This window comes from Bidens hawaiensis, unplaced genomic scaffold (genome assembly GCF_021521415.1).
Source record: "Bidens hawaiensis isolate Kalapana, Puna unplaced genomic scaffold, B.hawaiensis_p1.1 tig00000760_1, whole genome shotgun sequence".
Classification (NCBI taxonomy): Eukaryota; Viridiplantae; Streptophyta; class Magnoliopsida; order Asterales; family Asteraceae; genus Bidens; species Bidens hawaiensis.
Genome location: NW_027491043.1, coordinates 3,012,453 through 3,026,325, shown reverse-complemented (window position 1 = coordinate 3,026,325; position 13,873 = coordinate 3,012,453). Strand labels below are relative to the sequence as shown.

Genomic DNA, 13,873 nt, shown 5'->3' with positions numbered 1-13,873 from the left:
TTTTTATAAGGGTAGGCTGCTAAACCCACCTTTTGAATACTTTATCTCATATATGAATATGTGTTATACGATTGTTTGTTTATGAAAAATTCGGCAGCTCCCAAGTATATATATATATATATATATATATATATATATATATATATATATACCCGAGGAGCAAAAGGAAAATGACAACCGAATCTTTCTTAAATGAACAATCATATAATACACATTCACATCCTAAATGAGATAAAGCATTCAAAAGGCAGTCCCAAAACGAAGACAACCCAAAATTGATTTCTAAATCAATTTTGGGTGGGTATTCTAAGTTTGTGATGAGTAAAATGAGTGGCCCGCAGCATGAGATTCTCATGGTTCTTTGATAAGTTATGATTTACATGGTGGACTTTATAATAATTTCATTACACTAGTATATTTGAATATTAAAATAATAAGTAAACTTTGAATACTTGAATAATATTTAAATAATCGGCACCTTTGTTTATAAAATAATATTTGAATAATAAAATAATAATATTTGAATAATATTTAAATAATCATCACCGTTGTTTATAAACAAAAATCAGTTCTAATTAACAGGGGTGTTCGTGGTCCGGTTTTGACGGTTTCTAGGTCAAACTGTGAACCAAACCATTAATCACGGTTTTTTATTATAAAAACCGAAACCGAACCAAACCGTTTTCGGTTCGGTTTCACGGTTTTTCAATTTGTAGTTTGCTTTTTGATTAGAATTCAAAACTAAAAATATTTGTAACTAAAAGACATGTGCATTTTTTAGAAACATTTATATGTTGATTCAAATGATAGGTGAGATAAAAAAACGAATGATATCTAATTTTTATATTATAGTGCATTAATATACTTAAACATCCTACTTCACAATTGAAAAAAAGTGACTAATAATGTACTAATATAACTTTAATATTTTATCCCAACTAATATAGATCTAAATTCATTACAGTTCGGTCCGGTTTTTTACAGCCGGTTTGCGAGATAAACCGTTTGCTACGGTTTCAAACCGAACCATGAAGACCCCTACTAATTAACACCACATATCAGTCTAATTAACACCATTTTTCAAACACAAACATCAGTCCTAATTAACATGTTAAATTAAACCGATCGGTTCACTTTGCTATTTATAAAATAAAAAAATCAGCAATATCCCTAAAATTATAAACAAAGATGAAAACATACATTTCCCGGGTGTCTGAGTGGTGGCCGGAAAGTGGTGGTAGCGTCGGAGTGGTGGCCGGCGGGGGCGGGGGGGGGGGGGCAGCGTCGTAGTGGGCACGGAGTGGTGGCCAGCAGCGGCGATTCCCGGCAAGTGATGGCTGGCAGTGGCGATTCCCGGCAAGTGGTGGCTGGAGACGACAATTGGGAGAGAAGAGAGATGTGTGAGAGCTGAAAAAGAGAGGGAAAAAAGATAGATATTCCCGGCAATGTTATAACACTTATTAGCGGCGACAACTTCGTATAAAACCCTAGCCTTGGATCAACACAACAATCAACGGCCCATATCCGTTAAGACGCGGATCAAGGGCGTCGTCGCTAATAACCCGTCGCCGCTAATACCTTTTTTTTTGTAGTGATTGCCCATCTACATTTGTCAGTATTAATTTTCAAAAAGAGCGCTCCTTCGAAAAACCATGGGACCTCGGCTTTGACCAGTCAGAAGCATGATCACTTGTTTGTTACTCTGTCCAAAATTTTATAAAATGTATATATTATAAAAAAATTGATATAGAAGCGTTTAAAAAGTATATAAAAATTGTTAAAGAATTGACCCATTGATCGTTAAAAGCTTGTAGTCTACCACATTGTGAATTAGGTTCTTGTCGCCCCCCATCCCAAGATTACTGATCCGCTAATGGTAGAGTGCCCAAGGCTGATTTGACACCTGAATGAATGTATAATATTTTAGTTTAATTTGTTACACTTTGGTTTTGAGAAGTTAATTTTATTGAGTCAAAAACTTTTTTTTTACTATATGCAGATAATGTGACTAAAAATTACCATTACTATAAATATATAGATTTGCATACTTAGTAGGAAAAATCAAGATAATGTTGGAACGGAAAAAAGAAAGAAACATTACAAAAGTTCATAAATTTAGCATTAAGATTTATACTATTAAAATTTTTAAGTTAGTTCTCAGATTACCTTTACTTGAGCTTTGACTCTCAAAAGTCGAACCAAAACCAAGTATTAGGCTAGAACCTTTTAACAAAAAACTTTTTTGAATTTTAAAACATTCCAAATTAGTCCTTTGTTCTCAAACTAACACGAAATCAAAATAACAACTTAAAACCTAGCTGACTTTTTACTAAAATAAAAGTCAATAGCACACTAATCTTTGATTTGTAGTCAAATGAACCTAACGCATTGAATTTTGAGACAAAATTACCCTGCCACTTTATTGTAATCGTTTTATAGTAAATTATATAAAACTTCGATTTGATTTAAAAAAAAAAAAATACTTATATCAAATTGCCAATCTGGGGCTGCTACTGATTAAGTTTGACCAAAATTAATCTGCTGTTAATTAAGCCCAAATTGAATATTTTAACAATATGCTTGTTGCCTGAATTACCAATATACCTTTTTAAAGACCCTTACGTCCATTAACGCTCGCTAGTTTACGTTTGTTAAGTTCGTTAGTTTACGTCCGTTAATATATTTTATATTAGCTTTAATAAAACCTTTACGTCCAACACATAATTTTTTAAATTACTTTAAACTGATTTTAGCTCAATTATGTACGTTCAACTATGTTCAATTATGTTCGGTTGTTATGTTCATGAACCGTTTGTTTATACTATTGATGAATGAACACAAACAAAAAATTCCATTTTTTCACAGTCTAGGTGATACAAACAAAACTAGTTCGTTAACTATACGATCTTACTACTAGCACCCTTGCTCCATGTAATACCCATAATACCATAAGAAAATTCCAAAAGCAAGCATGACTGGTATATAAATAATAATAATAATCGAGCAATGATAAATTCCGTTTTCAAATTTGATACAATAATATCCATGTTTGACAATCATTATATTTCTTTCTTCGTTAAATCTAATTAGAGCATTTGCCTTTTGCTTCAACTAACAAGAACCCTACTTAAGATAAAAATAGCGATAACAAACCGTAAATGGGTCACAAAAATGAATCTTCCTACTCATAAAATTACCTAAATTAGCGACTAAATCAGCATGCTATTTTTACATATGAATTGAAAATTAAGGGAATACAAGAACATTTAACATTTTTACCTATATTTAACATTGGACAAAATAACTCAATTTGTTAAATATTGGAATCCAACTAGCCTTTATATTATTTAATAACCGTAACGGCATTATTTGTTATTTGCACAAGAGCTTTGTAAGCAACTAGTTATGACCTATCTTTCTTGGCAATTGCCAAAATGTGATTTGTCACTTATACATATATCAGAAGTTGAATACTAGGTTTAATTTAAAAGAACCCATCATAGTTGAAAGCCGAGCGCCAAGTTGAAATATATTATCGTCATTTGAAAAACACTACTGAAGACAATATTTGGTGAAAGTTTATTTAATTTGAAAGAATTAATTCAACTTGGCCATGGTTTCCAACCATCCTCTTTCGTGACAGTTGCCCATCTACATTTGTCAATATTAATTTTCATTTATTTAGTACAAAATGTTTGCCATTTGTAAAACTAAAACGTTGAAAGTTTTTTTAAAAAAGTGACGGCTTATCTGAAATAAAAAGTGACGGACAAACATTCAATGTAAAACAAGTTAACGAAGGGGAAAATCATGAATAGAGCCTTTTATTTTTGACAAAACTAAAAAGTTGTAATAGACATTAGTTATTGACTGAAGATGAATTTTTTAATTCAACTAGACCCTGACCATGACCAACCTTTTTGGTGTGAACATGCAGGTGAAGGTTTCATTTGACTGAAATATTGAATTAATCAAAGATGGTGTGATATAACGTCGCATATTTTGCAGTATAAATAGAGTTGATGTGTTTAGCATTTGTCACACAACCTGAATTTTGAATACGTACCTCTCTGATCACAAAAGTCTTTCAATTAATTATGGAATCATCAGCAGCAGCGGAAACTCCGAAATCTCAGCTATCCTTGCCCTTGAGAACAAGAATTGTACTATCGGCAATAGACCTTGCAATCGACCCACTTCTCCGGGATGACGGCACGGTGCCCCGCGGTCTTCTCAATCTCGTGGACTTTCAGATCCCGGCATTGTCCATACCCGTCAACGGTGTCAAGACACACGATGTCATGGTGGATCCAACTCGCAATCTCTGGTTCCGTGTATTTGTCCCCACGCAATACGCTGAAGAAGATCTCCCGGTGATGGTGTACTTTCACGGCGGTGGATATATTTTCCTCTCCCCGGATGTGGCGATATTAGACTATGTGGGCCGCAAGTTCGCGAGCGAATTGCGTGCCATTGTTGTTTCTGTCGACTACCGTCTTGCACCAGAGAACCGACACCCTTCCCAACATGACGATGGGTTTGATGTGCTGAAATTTCTGGACAATGAAGATAACCGGTCAAAATGGCTGCCGGAGAATGCCAGCATTTCACGGTGCTTTATCGTCGGTGATAGCGCTGGCGGACACCTAGCTCATCATGTGACTCTAAGAGCCTCCCAATTCAAATTCCAGCAACTCCAGGTACGACTTAACTATATATATGTATACATATGCTACAGGATTCATGCATTATTATCCGTATATAAACATATCTAATTTCTAGTTTGAAAAATCAACAACTTCGTATCTTTCTAATTGAAGCATCATACACACGTAAGTTGTATTTTGTAAGAAATTAAGAAGAAATGAGTGATCTAAAATCCAACAACAAATACCACCCGCATGATTGCTGATGAACAGTATGATGGCTTGTAGGTAATTGGGCTAGTGGCGATTCAACCTTTTCTCGGCGGGGAGGAGCGAACAGATTCTGAAATACGGATGGATGGATCAGTACCTCTCGTGACAATGAATCGGACCGATTGGTTTTGGAACGCGTTCATGCCCCTAGGTGAACCCTTCAACCGAGACCATCCTATCATCAATGTTACCGGGCCCAATGCCATGGACATATCCAAAATGGATTTTCCCGCGACAATGGTGGTCGCGGCTGGGTTTGATACCCTCCGGGACCGACGTATAAGGTACTACCAGTGGCTCAAGAAGTCCGGGAAGGAGGCGTACTTGATTGACTACCCAAACACATTTCATGAGTTCTTTCTCTTCTCGGAGTTGCCAGAATCCGATCAACTTATGTTAGATATGAAGGACTTCATTAGCAAGGTCTTAAATAAGGTATTGACGAAAAGCCTCCTAACACTAAATATTTTGTTTCTGTTAATTTGTTCATGTATTTCATAATATTCATTTCACATGCTCAATTATCCTTTGTATATTGCTTGCTTTCAGGTTTAGAAGATTTACATTGACATGGGGTTTATGAAAAGACTAATAATATTATGAACTTTTATTCATTTGTATGTTATTTCCTTTGATTATCTTTTCATTTTTTAAATAAACACAAGTAGCTTTTATGCTAAAATATTTGTAAATATGTAGTATCATATTTACCTTCTTCTTCTGTGCATTTGAGTTAATGTATATTGTACGTAACTGAATTATAAACGCTCTTTAATCCTCCATTGTATTAGTATTATTTACATGCTGGTTTTTTATTTTGTTTTATTATGTTTTTTGGCATTCATATGTGTGTGTGAACAATCCAGCTTGAATACAAACAATTAAGAATGAATTCATTTATTATTCTGATTTTAAAAATATTAAAATCACAAGAAAATTGAATATATTTGATTTTATATATGTGTTGTAATTATTTCTAACTTCTTTGTTCAAAAATTAAAACGTATATTCCAATAAATCAACTTGACGGCTTTTAATTCGCATAACTCAAAACACTTGGAAAACTAGGTTGTAAGCACCCAAACAACTCAAAGCTCATAAATTTGGTTTTTTGCATGTTTCTTTTGGATAGATTCCAGATACGCTCCGTATGATTATACACATTTTGCAATACCTTTGATCCGCTTTGACTCTTGGCTAAAACCATCCAACGCTCTTTAATCCTCCGTTGTATTAGTATTATTTACTTGCTGGTTTTTTTATTTTGTTTTATTATGTTTTTTGGCATTCATATGTGTGTGTGAACAATCCAGCTTGAATACAAACAATTAAGAACGAATTCATTTATTATTCTGATTTTAAAAATATTAAAATCACAAGAAAATTGAATATATTTGATTTTATATATGTGTTGTAATTATTTCTAACTTCTATGTTCAAAAATTAAAACGTATATTCCAATAAATCAACTTGACGGCTTTTAATTCGCATAACTCAAAACACTTGGAAAACTAGGTTGTAAGCACCCAAACAACTCAAAGCTCATAAATTTGGTTTTTTGCATGTTTCTTTTGGATAGATTCCAGATAAGCTCCGTATGATTATACACATTTTGCAATACCTTTGATCCGCTTTGACTCTTGGCTAAAACCATCCAGTTATGCGAATATATAAACGGCACATTTAGTTATTTACTCCAACAAATTTGTTGAAACAACCGGTTAACATAATTGACAATATTTAGGATTTACGTATATATTTATATTACATATCATTGTCACATGAATGTGTGTAACCGTAACATCTCGAGATTTCGTTTGATAAACTTTAAGTATTTAATTGAGGCAACTGATTTATATTAAATATAAAGAAAATAATGAGATTTGGTAGGTAAAGAGGGTAATGTGGAACTATCCTAATACTTTATTAATAATCAACCCCAACCTCATCTCCTTTGTTAGAACAAAAACGATTCCAAACATCATCGAATCTCAACTGCAAGGTTTGGTTTGGTTCGGTTCGGTTCGGTTCGGTTCGGTATAAGGTACTTGTCGACTAAAAAGCTTTATTAACGGTTTTGCATGGGACCACAAAGGATTGATAATCGAGGTGTGTGGAATATAGTAACGATGCTAATTTATTTACAAGACTAAACGGTTCGAGCACCCGTAACAAATTGAATTAGGGTTTCTCAAAAACTGAAGTAAGTCTTCGCATGTTATTAAGTAATCACATGCATGGTAGTAGTTGAATTGATATAGTTCATGCAATGTATTGTGTCGGACGGTATAGGTATCGCATAGATATATAGTTACCGCAAGGACATAGTTATAGCATAACACATTTTTCATCTAAGTTTTGGGGTTTAAGCGACAACTTTGGCCGTGGGATTACTTTAACGAGTTTGCTTAATTATGTGAATCAATTGTTTTGCCGCTATCAGATTAATGTGAGCATTGTAGCGTGTGAATACTTGGTCAATGAGAGAATTTTGGTAGGCTCTATACTTTAGATGAAGGATTACTTTAAAGTTCTAATATAGAATGTAAATGACAAGATGAAGTAGTTACTACTATACAATGGTTTGAGTAGGGATGAAGATTAGTAGAATTAAAAGCTTGAACGCCAAATGAGTTCTAGACACAAACGCACAAACATATATACATATATATATATATGTGTGTGTGTGTGTGTGTGTGTGTTTGAGGCTATGTGTAGCGCCAATATTCTATATTGTTTTTAGGATTGTGTATGTCGTTCTAGTTTGCTTTTAGTCGATTTATTTCGCACTCGGTGCCTTTATTTTGTACGGTTAAGATGAAAACTTTGGAAAAATGGGAACCCTATGAAAGGTTCACTTAACCCATTTGGGTGGGGTCGGTTCTTGCTTCTTTTAACCGATTACAGTGTCGTTCACTATTTATATTATTGTTATATTGTTTTGTTCGATCGTATTATTTCACCCCACCAATCTCGACCGTTTATCAAGAACAAAGCTGTTCATTGTCGGATCTGGTTTCGGGATCTACAATTGGTATCAGAACTTTCGGCTCTAATAGTTGTAATTTTTGGGTCACAAGCTTGAGTCTTGATATTTTTTTGAGTGTTTGAGACGTGTGGTTTGTGTGAAAAAGTGAGTTGTGGGTTCACAAAAGAAAGTTCCAGTTTCTTTGGTTTTGGTTGTGAAAAGTTTGTGAAATTTCTTTGGGTGTACTTGTAAGTTCTTGGTTAGCGAAAAGATCTCTTGGAGCCTACTGAAATTTTTTTGTTCAATTCGGTTGGAAATTTTGTTTCAAGTCATTCCATTCCACTCAACCATTCCATTCCATTCCACTCCACCATTTCATTCCATTCCATTCGAGTCGAGCAACTTCTATTCGAACCAAACCATTCGTTGATTTTTTAACTGAGTGCATTAGTCACTGGAGACCTGGGTTTCTCCTCCTTCAACATGTGATTTTCAATCGTTTCATGCTCTGCAGCCTGCAGAAATGAAATCACATCATCCAACTTAAAGTTGGGAAAATTTTCCTTCTCTCTGATGAATTTGATTGTTGTGTACCATTCACCAGATAAGGATGTGAGTAGTTTCTTGTTGAAATTAAAATCAGAGATCTGTAGATCTGTGGTTCTGATTTCATTCACTATAGCCATGAATCTTTGCAGTACAGACTTCAATCTCTCACCATCCTTGAATTTGAACCTGTCAAGTTGTTGTTTCAATCGATCCTTCTTAATATCCCTTAACTCGACATTCCCTCAAACATTTCTACAACTGCATCTTACATCGCTTTAGCATTAGTGTGATGATTCACACTGCTGAAAATCTCCCAAGAAAGTCCTAGCTTTGTCCTCTCTCTTTTTCATCTGCCTTTCCACATTAGCATTGTTATTTGGGGTAAGAGAAGGAACATATGGTCCATCTTTAATGGAGTTCCATAGTTTTGTATCATTGTAATTAACAGCGGCCTCAAACAACACTTTCCATTTGATGTAGTTCTCTTAACCGACTAGTCTCGGGATCTTATTAGTCGACACTTCTTGTTCATCCATGGCTTGACTTCTCTTCAGATCTGAACTCAGTCACGCACAAAAGCCTTTAAAGCTTCAAACTTTGATACTCAACCTTCTGTCTCGTGGCCTTCAGCAAGCTTACATAGCTCTGATACCACTTGTTAGGACCGGACCTAGCGCAAAACCTATAGAGGTTATCATGCTCGGATGTAAATCTTGCTCCGAAACTGAACTGTGCTCGAAGTCCTTGCTTTGATCACGTGACATTTTCTTATTGCATCCATGCTTGTCCTCATGTGCTCGATCATCCTGTGCTTGTAACACTTGGTTAAAACTTGTATGATCAAGCTATTTGCTCGATTGGCAATCCATGCTCGATAGAAGAATACTCTTGCTTGTTGAAGTGTAGCTTGCTCGAAGCCTTAACACTTAGAAGAATTAACCATTTAAGGTTCTGAAGACCTTGCTCGAAGTAGTAAAACCATGCTCGATCGTCTAGGCTTGCTCGAATTCCATACTTAGCCGTTTTCTGAGGAGGTTGAGAAGATTCCAATCTTCCTTATCATAAATCCGACCCAACATTTGATAAAGAAATATTGTAAATCCAAGTATGAGCCAATTAGGATTACTATTCAATAAAAACCCAACTCAAAATATTTAAAAGTGTATGAAATATGACCAGCACTAAAAAAAGACAACGTGGTTGAAGGCAGGTATCCCGAAGTCAATCTTTTCATTAAGTTAATAGACTTTGTAGTTTGCATATGGATTTAGCACTTTTTATACGAATGATGGTCAAGCTTGAAGCGACTATGCTACATGTCATTTTAAGTTTCTTAAGTTTTTTTGAATTATATTGCATTTGTAAATATAAACGCAGAGGCCTACTGGTCTCGGGCTTTTTAATTTGTACAACACAAAACACTTATGAAACTTTCCTAAAAACACCTGAACAACTCAAAGCTATGGTTCGTAGACACAAAGTAGCCTACAAAATCAAGATGAAATAAACATGAATGATTGAATAAAATTGAAATATAAGATGAAATGGGTTATAGATCCATGATTGAACTTCCTTTGTAGTTGATAATCTTCACCCTCATGAAGTGGCTGACGATAATTAGATGAAGAGTGAGTGGAGTAGTCGGGTTTTCTCTCAAATAATGGTCTCTTCAGACTAAATGTGTTGCATTATGTAAAACATGCTAATGGAAGATGTACGACTCTACAAAAGTGTGCATGGAAATGTATTGTGGTACACAACCCATTAAATTTGCCTTTTTGCATATTTCGTTTTGTCGCACGTTGTTAAATGGAGGCAAGATGACATTGCAAGATATAAAATTTAATACCAAGTAAATTAGCTTGTATAATTTCTCAAGGTATGCCCAATTCTTAGCACCTGAATCAAAAGTCCACAAGGCTTCCACGCATGTTTGCTAACAATTTTCATTTATGCTTAAGCTAGCTCGTGCTTAACGGTAGCCAAGGGTCTCCTGCCTTAAACCAAAAACTATAAAAAACGTTATACTACCAAAAAAAACCACAAACATGTATGCCACATTGTCAATCGTTGAAACTATCTGCTGAAACGTAAAAAAAAGTCACCTAAAATAAATATATAAAAAAAACTTAAAAAAATAAATTAAAAAAATAACAAAAAATTGACCTTGTGGAAATGGATTGAAAAGCATTCAAGCTCTTGGGCAAAAGACCAATGGGCTATTCCCTAGTGGTATTCGTGAGTGTGTGGATTTATTATCTTACTACACTAATGAAAGAAAATGTTGAAACTTAGGTGTCAACCCATATTTCTCCTAATTCCTAATCTCTCTTCTTATTCATTCTAGCTATTCATGGGTCATGAGACAAAACCATTTTGTCTAATGGGTTATAACGTAGTGTGGATTTTATTCATTATTGAATTAATTATCATTTTCGTGCATGATGGTTGACCAATTACGCAACATTAGTACATTTTTTAAATTTCTTGCAAATCAACACCTGACGTTTCTAAAATATGCTACATTAAATTAACTTATAACTATTTTGACAACCATAACTGAAATAACTGGTCTTATTTATTTTTATTATTAAAATCCAATTTTCCAATTCTAAATACTTCTTTGTATGCAGCATTTTATGTTATATTTGAAAGATTATCATCACCATCTAAGATAACAACTTTGAGGTTGACCGTGTTTAAAACAAACTTCTAGGATGTATTTACATTAACACCCAAACACCCCCTGATAACAAATATGTAAAAATAGGTTAAGGTTCGATATACAGTTACCTAAAATATATAATGCAGCTATTAGTACATCTAGGGAAAGAAGTAGAGTAAGAAAATATCAAGTGTAATATTTTAATATTGACTTTCTTGTTGTCTTCAACTGCATATAGTTCTTTTACAAGTTACATAATAATATTATAAATGATTAGAAAAAATTGAAGAAGAAACATAAAATATAAAATTGAAGCACAAAACTACTTTGACATCAAGCATGGTTCAATATGCAGAATAATTAAATTGGCCATAATTACAGTATTCGCAACCCAGCCCGTGCACACTTGTTCATAATTAGAATATTCCAATAATATTATTATGAAACTATTTAAGTAGACAACAAATGTACCCTTTGTTGTCTTCAAGACGTGCCGTTTTTTCAAAAAGAGCGCTCCTTCGAAAAGACCATGGGACCTCGGCTTTGACCGGTCAGAAGCATGATCACCTGTTTGTTACTCTGTCCAAAATTTTATAAAATGTATATATTATAAAAAAATTGATATAGAAGCATTTAAAAAGTATATAAAAATTGTTAAAGAATTGACCCATTGATCGTTAAAAGCTTGTAGTCTACCACATTGTGAATTAGGTTCTTGTCGCCCCCCATCCCAAGATTACTGATCCGCTAATGGTAGAGTGCCCAAGGCTGATTTGACACCTGAATGAATGTATAATATTTTAGTTTAATTTGTTACACTTTGGTTTTGAGAAGTTAATATTATTGAGTCAAAAACTTTTTTTTTACTATATGCAGATAATGTGACTAAAAATTACAATTACTATAAATATATAGATTTGCATACTTAGTAGGAAAAATCAAGATAATGTTGGAACGGAAAAAAGAAAGAAACATCACAAAATTTCATAAATTTAGCATTAAGATTTATACTATTAAAATTTTTAAGTTAGTTCTCAGATTACCTTTACTTGAGCTTTGACTCTCAAAAGTCGAACCAAAACCAAGTATTAGGCTAGAACCTTTTAACAAAAAACTTTTTTGAATTTTAAAACATTCCAAATTAGTCCTTTGTTCTCAAACTAACACAAAATCAAAATAACAACTTAAAATCTAGCTGACTTTTTACTAATATAAAAGTCAATAGCACACTAATCTTTGATTTGTAGTCAAATGAACCTAACGCATTGAATTTTGAGACAAAATTACCCGTTCATACTTATATCAAATTGCCAATCTGGGGCTGCTACTGATTAAGTTTGACCAAAATTAATCTGCTGCAAATTAAGCCCAAATTGAATATGTTAACAATATGTTTGTTGCCTGAATTACCAATATACCTTTTTAAAGACCCTTACGTCCATTAACGCTCGCTAGTTTACGTTTGTTAAGTTCGTTAGTTTACGTCCGTTAATATATTTTATATTAGCTTTAATAAATCCTTTACGTCCAACACATAATTTTTTAAATTACTTTAAACTGATTTTAGCTCAATTATGTACGTTCAACTATGTTCGGTTGTTATGTTCATGAACCATTTGTTTATACTGTTAATGAATGAACACAAACAAAAAATCCCGCTCTTTATGTTGTATTGTTCGTTTCAATCGTTTAAATAGTTAAAGTCAGACGAACAAACATGAAAACACTCTGTTTGTGTTCGTTTACAAGCCAAGCTTAGCAATTAGTCACAAATTTTAGATTTTACTTAGCGTAAATAACCATCTCCATTGCAATTAAATATACACATTATTACTGGTAAGTCAAACAATTGATTGTTAACTTTATAAACATTAAGAATGTATAAACCCTAACTGCCCTAACCTGAGCTTGGCAGCCCATATCTTCCCAGCATTATATCTACTAGTTCATCCAAATCTTCGTTTTTCCCATATCAGATTTCGTTTTTAATATGACAGATACCTCTTTTGTGCAAAGAACTCCCAAATGTGTTAACTTCATAATTAGCTCCATGTAATACCCATAATACCATAAGAAAATTCCAAAAGCAAGCATGACTGGTATATAAATAATAATAATAATTGAAGAAACGTGGATCGACTCACTGGTAGACGATCTACTTTCCTCGGGTGTGATTATGCTTCTTCACCGATGGTTTTTCTGGATCTGGGCTCTTCCACCTACAAAATGAACAGCACTGTCAACTTACCCCTCAGAAAGGGACAGAGGGGTCCTCTTTGGGGTAACCCTCCGGTGTGAGAATAAGTATTTGTGGGAGAAGATAATAATATCAGAGTAAGGAAATCTGGAGAGTATTGCTTAATAGCTCAATACTCTGTAATTGGATGTGATTGTGTGTTACTGACTGTAACTGTCTGTGATTGAATGTAATTGAATATCATTGAATCCCTCTCCTTGTGGAGTTGATGCTGTATTTATAGTGCTAGGGTTTCCACTGATTGGGCTCAGCCTTGTTGGCCTCCTCCAATTGCTCTGCGCCACGTGTCCTCTAGGACACCTGGTGCTTTCTCATTGGTTATAATCACGTGGTAGCACATGGGTTATGCTGAGTTGTCCACCTTTCATTTGGCAGCTGTCAACATCAGCATATTCTTATTCCTTAAAAAGATACCTTCTGGAAGGTTGTCTGACGTGCACAATCAAGGTTGCCCTAATCCTGATTTGGATAAGGGCGAGGTTGATTATGTACATGTGTGATATGCGCCTATCCTG

The 13,873-nt window shown here is 34.2% G+C and overlaps 1 pseudogene; it reads left to right on the top strand.

The window, feature by feature from the left end:
* Positions 1-4,097: 4,097 nt before the first annotated feature.
* Positions 4,098-5,474, top strand: LOC143533431 (putative carboxylesterase 18 pseudogene; annotated as a pseudogene).
* The last annotated feature ends 8,399 nt before the right edge of the window (positions 5,475-13,873 follow it).